At 46.0% G+C, this 12,222-nt stretch overlaps 1 protein-coding gene across 3 annotated transcripts in view; it reads right to left on the reverse strand.

Moving 5' to 3' along the window:
* Positions 1-11,863, reverse strand: part of TNFRSF19 (TNF receptor superfamily member 19) — a 68,462-nt gene extending 56,599 nt beyond the window's left edge. For 2 of the 3 annotated variants that reach the window (XM_010988748.3, XM_031465746.2), the window contains exon 1: positions 11,426-11,863. The gene's annotated coding sequence lies outside the window, so the exon portion shown is untranslated. The remainder of the gene's footprint in view (positions 1-11,425) is intronic. The other variant, XM_064493269.1, reaches the window with a different exon arrangement.
* Positions 11,864-12,222: the final 359 nt, after the last annotated feature.

Consider the following 12,222-nt stretch of genomic DNA (forward strand, 5'->3'; position numbering starts at 1 on the left):
TCAAGGCGACTGGATTTCTTAGCCAACACGCAGAGTGCGCACCAGGTAAACGCTGTCTTCTAGTAAAACTGTGTTAACAGGACGTCACGATGCTACCTCCAACTCATACATTTTTCCAATATGCAATAAGCTGAATTTTTTTTAAAATCAACATTAAAGTAAACTGGCAGGCTTACAATGTATAAAATCAGCATTGAAATAATGCCAATGCTAAATGTACGGCCTTTTATGTTTTAACGGTGGAACATAATCTTAAATCATTGAGAATGTCAGTCCCATATGCTAAGAGAATAAAACATTAATCAGAAATGCAGGGTCCCGCTATTTCCAATCAGGACAACAAGCCCTGGCCTCCAGCTACTCTCACCTTAGTCTTCAATGTCACTATCTCCTGAAGATCATTCCTACATGGTAGAGTTGGCAGCCTTTTTTGTAGCCTAGGAATCTCAGAAAGGTATGCTGTGATAAAAATATACATATTGTTATTGGCTGCGGAATGAGAATCATTTCTCTTTTCAAGTCAAGAAATATTTTCTACTAAAAACTCCACAAGCTTTTAAAACGTTCTGTTGCCAAATATAATACCTTCAATTCCTCTGAAGTTCAAAAGCATTAGGGGTGCTCACTGTCAGGCTCCTGAAAATTTTTTTTTTAACAGAACTTAACCTAGGAGAGGGCTTTTTGAGACTAATCCTTTTTAGGTATCTGAGTTGTGGATGCTATCATTTTGCCTTAGGAAAGTCAGTTATACAGTGTTCTCAAAGTACCCAATCAACCAGCAGGTAGTAACTAAGGTACTCTTCCCCCACCAGTTCACAACATTTCTCAATCCTAAAATACAAATGGAACAATTGTAACATCCAGGCCTAAGGGTACCTCAAACATCGACACAGTCTAAGAGAATTGTGCATAACAATGTCTAAAACACAGCTGCTTAAATTTTCATTTTAAAAGCAAGTCTGCATAGATTCCAAAGCTTGTGTGCAGTTCTCCACTGAGAGTGGCCTCCATTCTCTTGTTTATTTAAAATTTTTTTTTATTAGTTTAGTTTTTGGGGGGTGGTTGGAGGTGATAAAGTTTTATTTATTTTTTTGATGGGGGGAATGGGGATTGAACCCAGGGCCTCATGCATGCTAAGCATGTGCTCTACCACTGAGCTGCACCCTCCCCACCCCCATTCTTTTAGAATTTCCTCATATTAGGCCCATCCGAGAAGACTGGATGGAAGAGCTGGCTGAAGAACACTTGATCTTCAAACAGACAAGCTCCTTTGTCTTATACAGTTGCTGAGGTTGCTTGTTCTCTTTTTAAAAGCCCAGGTTTTAAAACTTCGATTTAAAAGGGATTCTGTGATGTGTGGACTGGACGATAACCCAATACTGTTTAAACATCTTACTTTCAAATGTAAACATTTGAGACAGATAAAATACGATGAATGAACTCCCTGCTCAACCAGTAAATCATGAAAGGACACTGTGTTCAGACTGCCTGACTGTTCTTTTTCTCCAGCTAGAAGGTCACTTTAAAGAGGCAATGGACATTTAATAATCAGCTGCCATGAGACAAATCATGTAACTGTTTAAGTGTTTCTGGACCTCTCATGACAGAAGAAGCTGTCTCTTTATGCAGGTGTGCATTTATTCAAGGTGAGTCTTCATCCAACCTGTAGTCAACGAATGGACAGAGCAGCCTGGCCTTTTCCAGCATTTTAAATACTTGACTTTAAATACTGATTTATCAGACTTAAGAGGACTTGGCTTTTTCATGGATTAAGATGCCTTTGGTTTTGGGTTTGGGTTGTATAAATTTCTGAATAACTGAACTGGTCGTAGAGGACTGGGTCAAGCTTGAGTTCAGAGATTTAAATAGGTGGAAAAGGAGAATCAAATTCTCCTCCTGAGTGTTAGCAAAATTCCTCAGTCATGTTTCCTAAGTCCCCAGCACACCCTAGATTCGTGTATTAGAGCTATATCAAGTAAATTAAGTTAACATGTTACATACAACGTGTGACTATTATGTGTAGTATACATACTTTATATATATGAATTAATGTTCATGATCATCTGAAGTTTCTGTTCCTTTAAAAAGCCTCTTACATGCTACTGAAATGTTAGCAATGTTCCTTATTCAAGTCTTCCAGATAGAAAAGGTAGTTTATACTGCAATTTCAAGTGCATAGAACGTCTTCATATAGCCTTACTTTCAAATTCAAAGTCCAGCCTGGACTCAGGGTCTAAAGGCACTCCCAGCAAAGAAACAAATGACTTCCAGGAGCGTCCCGGAAAACACTAACACAACATCCCAGAGCTAGCACTTGGTGTAGGAAAAAATTTCCAAGTCAGCAAAGCCATGTGGCCTCAGTAACAAAGCAGATGTCCTGAGACACATCTATGGGCTAGACTACATATAACAGACTTTCAGAGCTCATGCATCATGTATTGATGTCTGAGCAGTATTTTCAAAATGAAACTGCATTTCTACCTTTTGTATTATTTCTAGAACTTGATAAATATTATGCAAAGAAAAATTCTTTTTAAGTACCCACATCTCTGCAAATAATAGTCAAAAACTGTCTTCTACAATAGGGCTCCATTTTCACCCCCTCTAGTTACATATCTTTAAATCACATAATAAGTAAGTGGTGCTTGAAATAAAACACATTTTTAAACTACAGGAAAGTAGCATGGACAAAAAAAGCCTACGGTGAAACTGCACAACAGGGTAAATCCTGAACTAATGCAATGGAATCCTCCCTTTCGCCTGTAAGTATCTGATAATGAAGTAACAACATATTAAAACAAATTCTTTTGTTTGCATAAGTCATGTTTAACAAGAACTGTTTCCTGTTTATATAAAGAAATTGTTTTCTAGTAAAGGAAAGCTGTCATTGGAGTAAAAACCACACATTCATAAAGAGTTTGAGTTAAACTTTCAACTAAAGAAATATCCAACAATGCTTATGGTTTTGTGTGTTGCAAACTTCCAAACTTCATCTTCAAGTGTATTAGCTAAATTTCTATTCCCTGAAATGGCATGAGAACCCTGACGAGGGCTGGGAGAGCCGCCCCTCCCATCATTGTACTAACACCCACCGCGGACACTTGGAAACTTTCCTTTTCCGCAGAGTGAACGTGTTTATGGACTACCGACACATCCTCTAAGTGTCCTCCCTCCTCCTCCGCCACGACCGGGCAGGCCCGCCTGCACACTGCTTCCCGCCGGGACGCGCGCGGGCGGCTCCGGGCCGGGCTGGAGCGCCCCCAGCCAGGCCCCGGCCAGCCTTGCGCACAGTGACTTACACACACTCACGCACCTTCACCACCACGCACACTTTCTGTTTACAAGATCCTCCCTGGACAGTGCAGTCTCTCCTGTCGCCCACGGGGACTGGGGGGCGTTCACACCCTCCGGTTCCTGCAGCTCCAGCAACTTGGTGTTCCTGGCTGTCAGTCCTCCAACAGATCGCCTCCGGCGGCCCCGTCCGCGCGTCCCCGCTCCGCACGCAAGCAGCCCAGGCCGGCGCCCCCTTCCTCCACGCGCGGGCCTCTCCGCGCGCGTCCCGCCGGATCCGCCGGGGCGAGGGCTGGGACCGCCGCGCGGCGCCTACCTTCCCGGGTGCTTGGAGGCTGCCCTGCAGGTCTGGGCGGCAGTCAGAGGCTCCGGAGCGCGCGCGGAGACGGGCTGGGCGCGCAGCACGCGGTGCGCAGCTGGGCCGGGGTCCCCTCCCAGGGCGCACGATCCGAGCTTCCCAGCGCAGCCCGCCGCGCTCTCCCGTAGCCCGGCAACGGCCGCCGCTCCCGGCCCCGCCCGCCTAGAGCCCCGCCCCTAAAGGAGCCCCGCCCACCCCACGCCGCTGGGCTCCTGGCTGTGCCTCCAACAGCCCCTTCGGTACCCTGGCCGCGGTCCAGGCACTGGTGGCCCCTGGGGCTGCGGGGGCTGCTGACTGCATCCAGCAGGCTGACCTGGGCAGGGAGGAGGGGGCGCACCAGGACCACCAAGGGCAGAGCTGTGCCAAGTACCTGCCTGCGGCCAGGGGGGCGCCTATGTGTCCACCCTGGACCTGTTTCCAGGCCTTTGTGCCTCTGCGCTGCCGGTCACTTTCTACCCCAGCCCGGAAAGGCCCGGGAAACGATGTGACACGTGTGCACTGTGGGTCCAGATCACCAGGACCTGGCCCACGGTCCACCCCATCATTCACGACGCTTTTCTGGGGCAGGTCCTCACAGGACATAAGCCTCCGGAGGTCAGTGTGCGTCCACCGCCAAGATGCGGGCACAGCCTGGTCCAACCCAGGCCCCCGGGCATCGTGGGGAGCCCAGGCTCGGGCTCCGTGCCTCCACACGCGCATTGTGGACGGGGTCAAAACTTCTCCACTTTGTGCACTTATGAAGCGGGGCTAATGGAGCCCGCTGCGCAGATTTGGTGGAAGGAGTAAAAGAACCATGTACATTAAAAAGTCTTTTTTTGGCAGTAGAATGCTGGAGAAACCTAAGCAATCATTGTCCATCTGGCCAGTGAGTAAGTGGACAAACTTCCCTCCAACCCAATGCTGCGCAGTGTGTCGGTGGAGAGGCGCCCACACTTCCTGTGTTGGTTTTGATTTCCTGGCACAACTGCGGGTCTCTTTGGATGGAACCAAACCGTATATTTCCTTTCTATACCCCGAGGCCCACAGTAGCCCTCAGTAAATACTGGTTGAAGGAATGAATACCTTGTTACAGCTAATTACTGATAAGCCCATCCAGGGATCCCACACTGGGAGCGCCGAGTGCAGGACTAGTACTTGTGAAAAAGACATTAAAAATATCCTTCCAAGTGTCCACCTCAAGGTGGTCTACTTCCAACCTAACATGGCTGGAACAGAAATCGCAATAATGACTTATTTTTAAGAGTTCACAAATGATACGCACAATCTCGTCTGAACCTCAAGGCGAGTGTACGTCTCCCCGGCCTCGCTGTCCCCTTACCTAGGACCAACACACACTCGGTGCTGTACGAACAAGCTCGCTCTTCTCTGGAAGTTACCTGTCTAACTAGACCTCACCCTCCCGAGGGCACATCTTATTTTCTTAGACTCCCAGGGCCTCGCACAGAGGGGATATTCTGTCCACCTTGGTTGGGCTGAATGATTGCTTCTTTGTAAGGTGTCACACATTCACATTCACACTTCCTTCCTCTTTCTCTCTTGGTCCCACCACCTCCACCACCCTGCAGGCCCTTGGCACCTTTCACCCAAAAGCCCAGCTGCTGTCAAATCTCCCTCCCTGCTGCTTCCTCCTGCCTTTCAACACGGTCACTGGCCGATGAAAAGATTTGACAGAGGTCCCTCACTCTAAAGAATGGCTTCTCAATGCCTTGAATTAGCAGTCAGGGATTTCCGAGTTTGGGCTCCACCCACATCTTCAGCCTTATCGCTTCTTCCTCCAGATCCAACACTTTATATTCTGGCTAAACTGGTCTGCATGCCTTGCCTCCAGGGAGCCCTAAACCTGCCCTTCCTCTGCTCCCCAGCGTCCTCTTTAGACTCCCCTATTTCAGCTCTCTGACTTCTTAGCAACTCAAAAGCCACAACTCCCATGAGTCTCCCCGAGGCTGGAGGAGAGACTCCAACTTCTTCCTCCAACCATAGCACCGGCCACGTTCTCCCTCCTGCCGGAAGTCTCTGCGACTTAGCTTTCTTCCTCAAGGACTTAAAAGGAATTCTGCTTTCAAGAAGGGACATATGTTGCTCAAACTTGCACCTCTGATGGTATCAAGCATTCTCACAAATGTCAACAAATGTTTTCTCAGAGGAAGTTAACCTGCCAGCTCAGGAACGACTTCTTTGACTTCAGCCATGAAAAAATGTTTTTTCGCTCTGGCCTCCCCTCAGACTTAGAGACACTAGCACACTATATCGTCCACTCGTTCTTGCGCCGTTTCATGTATGTTTGACTGATCTTCCCAGTCAGGCGGCTGGCTCTCTAGCGAGAGGCCCTGCTGTTAACCGACATGGCTTCTGGCATCCCGTAATCTGGCCCTGGATGCCAGTTTGCCACTCAATAGCTGACACTCAAATGCCTTTGGAAAAGTGACTTAACCTTCCCAAATTTCTGTTTCTTCGACTGTGAAGTGAGTTGCTTCATTGGTCACTGTTAAATAAGATGAAGTATTTAAAGCGCTTAGCCCAATGCCTGGCACACTGTAAGTGCTCACTAAATGCAGCCACTGTTAGCAGTGGGGTACCTTTTGTAGAGGATACAATGCCAAGCATCAGAAATCAATGACAACTGAAGCATTTGACAGTGGGGACAAAGAGCCTTGAACCTCTGCTCTTAAGTGCATCTCACTCTTTGAAGAGGCCGGTTAGGGTAATAAATACTCACCCACAGAAGACAGCGTCCAAAGGAGAGCGCAGTGGTGGTACAGAAAGAACATGAGTCCCAGGCTCATTCAGGATGAAATCAATGCTTAGAATTAGGGCTGAACGCATTTTTGTCCCTTTAAAACACTATTATTAACGGGTTGAAATTTTACTGAAAAAGCCAAGCTGTTGTGAGAATCTTGGTACAGGTGTTGTTTGTAAGATTATGTTAAGGGTTAGCTTTCTGAAGCTGATTTTAGTGATATCTAGGCTGATCCACAGTGTATTTGTTTAGAATATTTTCCTTCAAAAGTTGAACTAATGAAATAACGAAATTCTTGAAAAAACAGTTCCAGTGATAAGTAGGCTCACTGGAAGCAAATTTAAGGGAATGTCGTTTGACTTTCTAGTACTTTCTAGCATAAGTCACTATTTCATGGGGAAGGGAGTAGCATGCCAGCTACGTGCAAATCCTGGGTTTTGTCTGTTAGTTCACGCTGCCTGGCACATAGTAGGTGCTCACTAAAAATCTGTGGAATAAAGTGATAAAGGGGGGTAAGAATCTCAACGAGTAATAAAATCTGCCAAATATAGTCACGAAAATTAGGCGGAAAACAACCAAGACCCAGCTATCTAAGCAGTTCCTGCCCCTGCTGCTGACAGTCATGGACTTGCCATGCAGCGCAGGGCCTGACAGGGAGCGACTTGCCCAAGGTCACATACCAGGTTAATAACAAAGCAGGAGCCAAAATCCAGGCTCCCCGAATCCTAACAATCTTCACCACACCGCTGGTGCACAAACTCACATACGTGAAAAGGCCAACATGGGTATCCATTTAGTTGACATAATGCCAAACTCATGACATTTATAGAGCAAAGTTGCTATAAGTTGCAGCACCTGCACTGGCCTCAGTGAGTTTACACAAGGTGCTGGCCAGACTCTTCTCGTGTGGCTCCTGAGGGAGGAAGCAGGCTGCTGACTCTCCTCCTGCCCTTTCTGATGAGCACAGTGCGCGCCTCAGTGCAGGAGCAGGCGGGCCGGCAGCAGCCACGAGGCCAGGCCGTAGGCTGCTGGATGTGGGGGTCACTTAGGGCGATAGGGAAAGCTGGGTATCAAAGCTCCTCTCGCAGAGACTGTGGGCGGTGATAGAAGAGATGGTTTGAAAGTCACTCAACACCCCCACGCCCCTCCCGCCCCTTCTCATGAAAGAGCAGAGTTAAGACACAATGGATGGTTTCAAAGTACTTCTCAGTCTAAGGAAGTAAGACTTGGTCACCTGGGTGGTGACTTCAGCAAGTGGGTGGATCTGAGGGGCAACCGGGAACAAAGCTGAATGGCTGGTGATAGTCAAGGAGAAATTAAGTGCAGCCACCAGGGTGCCTCCTGCCAGCTTTTCATAGCTCATGCCTCCAGGTGGTGCTGACAACATTGTAAAGAATCACTCTTCAGAGGGGCACTAAATTCATCTTCCCCAGGTGCCTTGGCCCAGCCCTGCCACCACACAGTCTGACCAACCAAACCAGCATGGGTGCTGTAGTGTGGTCCCGTCCTGAAGTGGAGGAAGAGTGAGTCCCATCCTGAGGCCCTTCACAGCTGACAATTCTAGGCCAACTGATGGAAAACGCTACCAAAGAATTCTAATAGTGCTTGTAAAAATAAGGAAGGAAGGAAGGAAGGAAGGAAGGAAGGAAGGAAGGAAGGAAGGAAGGAAGGAAGGAAGGAAGGAAGGAAGAAAAACTAGAGCCGATTTTTTGTCCAAAATTTTGGCTGCCAAGCTCAGCTCTATGGACTGCTTACAATAGAAATAAGTAAGTGCCCAGCCCTGGAACAAAATGACCCAACCTGAAATCAGACTGCTAGACGCTGGGGGTGCCACCTGACCAGTTAGCCCTGTGACCCTGCACTTGCTATTTAATCCCTTTGAGACTCACTTTCCCCATCTGTGTAATTATATTGACAAAGTTAATTGCCAGAAATTTAAATGAAATGGTGTTCCAAAAAATACTGGTCGAGTGCCTGGCCCACAAGTACTCAAATATTAGTGAATTAATATTTAGTGAATTAATAAATGCTAGTGATTGTGATAAGTAATAATCTGTAAAGCTTTGTATGAAATCTTTATGAGAGTGATGAGATATGAAGGATAGATATTTGGCCTTGAGAGCACAGTGGATATGTGCAAAGTTTACAGGCAACAAATACATTTATTCACAAGAAATATATTCTTTTTTACCCAAGGGAAAAACCCAGAAAGAGTTCATGAAAACATGTTCAAGGATTCTGAACATAATCAAATGTAATAGGGAACATACAACATGGACAAGCCCATATTGAATCTGTAAGCTCAAATCTCACAAAATCCCACTGGGAATCTCCCTGGAGGAACAACAACCTTTATTAAACTTTTCGTGGACCCCACTGACATCCTCTAAGAAAATGTCAATTCCTTGGAAACACACAAAGATGTCTATATAATGTCAAACTTGTGTGTATATATATGTGTACATACACACACAAACACAGACAAGTGTATATAATTTCACATTGCATTGATATATTAAGTTTTTTGTGAAAATTATTTTAATATGGTATTTAATATTTAAATGGTAAATTATGTGTTGCACTAATTGGAACTGCTTGGAAAATCAGAAGCAAAAGGAACTCTTGGGAAATAAGCAGACTAATCCAGTTGACTGACAAGTCTATCATGGAAACAAAAAACCTGCAGTGCAGAAGGAAGTGGCTGACTTGATCTTTCAAACTAACACTGCTCTCTGGTCAGCAGGGCATTTGTTTTAGCAGGTGTTGTAAAGTATGCATGGTGAACGGGAAAGAACACGAGCCCAAGGCTTGCAAAACTGGCCATGTGACCTTAGTTAAGAAAGTCAAGTTACTTTTCTCCCTTCTCAGTTTCCTCATCTGTAAAATGGCTATAAAAATTCCACCCTGCTTACTGCAGGAGGATGATCTGATCAACTCCCACATGGAGAACACTGGGCAGTGAAGTGACTCTCTGGAGGTCACATAGCTAATCAGTGACAGAATCAGGACTAGAAATAAGTCTTTTGAAGACTTGGACTTTCTGCAGCAACAAAGCTGCCATTGAAACAACAGATAGGGAAGTGCTTTGGAAAATGTAGTAATAATAAGGGTTTCGTTCAGTGGATGTGTGAGGAAGTATTTCTACCAAAACCTCAGTCAAGATCATCGCCTGGCAATTCATTAAGAGATGGCTTATGAGACTGTACCTGTCCCTTCAGCGATAGCCATCCTTCTTTTAAAGCCAAATACAATCTGTTTCATTTCTCAACCAAGACACAAGAAGTAAACAATTAACTGAATTAATTCAGGCAATGAAGTGGATTTTCAATGACCTGACTTGCCCAAGCTAGTTTTCTACAAAGCCTCAATTAATCAGATAATTGCTAATTCTCTTTTGTTTTGTGCTGAAGAGAGTCTGTGTTTGTTAAAATGAACTGAGTAGCAGAATAAATAGTCATTAAAAAATTTTTAAGTCTCAAATCTGAACTAAATGACCGAGTTCTTGAGCATACTATATCTTTAGGCATCTTCTCCAGTCATTACTTGAAAAGTTTAATTTTCTTTATCCTAATGTGAACATTACTACTGCTTTTGTGATTTAATGACGACTTTTTAAGCAAACAAATGAAAAAATCAACCTAAGCTGGTAATTCAGAACATTGTGAACATGTTTTGTCACACTGTCAGTAGAACAAAAATTTAAATGCCTCTCTTGGCAGGACTAAAAACAGCAGTTAAATCTTTTAGATTAAATTCTTACTGACACATCTTAAAAACATAGTCAGTATGGTTTTAAATAATCTTCACTTAACAGCAATCAGAGTTTCAAAATTAAGCAAACAATGCTAATTATCCACCTTCCAATACTAGGAGGAAAGTTGAGAGAGCAATTAACTGGCTCTGAGAAATTAATCACATGTGAAACGAGATTCATTAGGCCTTTCCTGTCTCATAAGAATTTCAGACGAATGGCTAACTGGTCTCATCACTTACAATTTCTTTGTGGTTGAGCTGGCATTAAGTAGACTATTGTGATGATAAATATTTCACCCGAAAAACTTTAAGATTAGACCATTACAATGAACTAATGTGAACATGGCGCTCTTACATTTCCACTGTATTTTCTTGCATCTCAATGTAAAGATTTTACAGTGTGTGCGCGCGTGCGCGTGTGTGTGTGCAGGCGCACATGTGATCATTGAGTTCACAAAACAAGGTAACTATCCAATTCAGCACAGCCATATATTTTGGTTTTGCCATGCTGCGCATAAACCAAAGTGAAAATGTGATTAAAAACTCTACGTAACATAATAACTTGATTACAAAGATAGTTTTCATGAACAATTGGCCGATTTTAACTGACAACAGCTGTCACTGTAAATTTAAAGTAAATGTTAATTTAGGATATTAACCCTGTGAATGTTTGTCCATAAGGCTTGTGCTAGGTTCCAGGAAATCACTAGAGGATGTTTTAACCAAACTTAGCACAACTAAACCCTCACTGTTTGAAAATTCTTCAGTTTCACAAAGAAAGGGCTTTAATCATACTTAAATGCCTCTCCAGTGAGTCCCTTGAGAATACACACTGTAAGTAAATGTATTTGATAGGTTGACATCTTGGAGGTGAGAGAATAAATAAGCTAAAGAAACAGTATTGCCAGAGACGCACTCTGCGCTTTTATACGAGGAGACAAGGAAAGCGTCGGCGTCAAGTAGGGTTCCTCCGCCTGTTTACCGAGTAAAGCGACCTGTAAATACTTGGAGCAATTACAGCGCCAGACCTCGGGCTCTGCAGCGCCGGGTGTGTGCTAAAGTTAGCACTCCCTGTTTTGTCCTGTTGGAGCAACTCATTTCCAAGTAAAATGTGCACGACAGATTGCAAACCCTTTGTGCAAACTACTAAAACCGCATGGAGCAGCGTGTTTCCTCTGACCCGGACACGCAGCACAACGCTCGTGCTCCGTGGGCTAAACGCATCTTTTCCGAGAACGCGCAGGAAAAGTGAAGTGAACGCCACAACAGAACACAAAACGCCGTACCTTCAACGCGCTGAACTCTTTCCAGGACTCACCCTTTCGGCGCCCGAGTTTCTCCTTGGCAGCACCTCTGTGCCAAGTGCTTCTCCTTCCCAAAAATGTCTGTCAGCACAAGCCCAGACAAAACTTCAAATCCAGGAAAATGGAATTAAGCCCGCAGATCAAAGGCAGACGAGCAGGGAGATGAAATGCGTAATCTGACCGGTGATCAGTTGCAGAACATCAAAGGAGGCCCGGTTTGCGTGTGCGCAGGGCCAGCAGGAACGCTGGCTTCCAGCAGGTAGTCGCCCTCCCGCCTCCCGGCCCTCGGATTCTTTTGTTTGACCCGGATCGCGTCGTTTTCCTCCTGCTTTCCTGCAGCGAGGCGGGACCCGCGGTTCCCCGGCGCTCGGGTTCCCAAGCTGCGCCGTGACTGCGCGCTGGAAGCTGCGCCTGGTGCCAGCGGGCTGCGCTTTATCCCTTTCATCTCGCGGAGCCGCGGATCCCATGACATCACCAGCGCCGGGGGCCGGGCGGGAGGGGCCCGGGCGGGAGGGCTGCAGCCGCCGGTGGGGAGCGGGCTCCGGGAGGCCGGCGGCCCGGCCTCTGACCGCGCTGGACGCCTGCGCCTCGCAGCCTGTCCTCTGCTGCCCAGTTGGAAAGCGTGGCCATCGCTGCGGGACGATTTCAGTAGGAAGAGACCCCGATCCATCCTGGCTCCGAAGGACAGCCCCTTCCCTGCAGAAATCACAATTCTCCACAGAGACCGGGTGTCAGATGTCCAGAATGGTTAAACATATCTATCACTCTACCGCCATTCG

The sequence above is a fragment of the Camelus dromedarius genome, chromosome 13 (assembly GCF_036321535.1).
Source record: "Camelus dromedarius isolate mCamDro1 chromosome 13, mCamDro1.pat, whole genome shotgun sequence".
Classification (NCBI taxonomy): Eukaryota; Metazoa; Chordata; class Mammalia; order Artiodactyla; family Camelidae; genus Camelus; species Camelus dromedarius.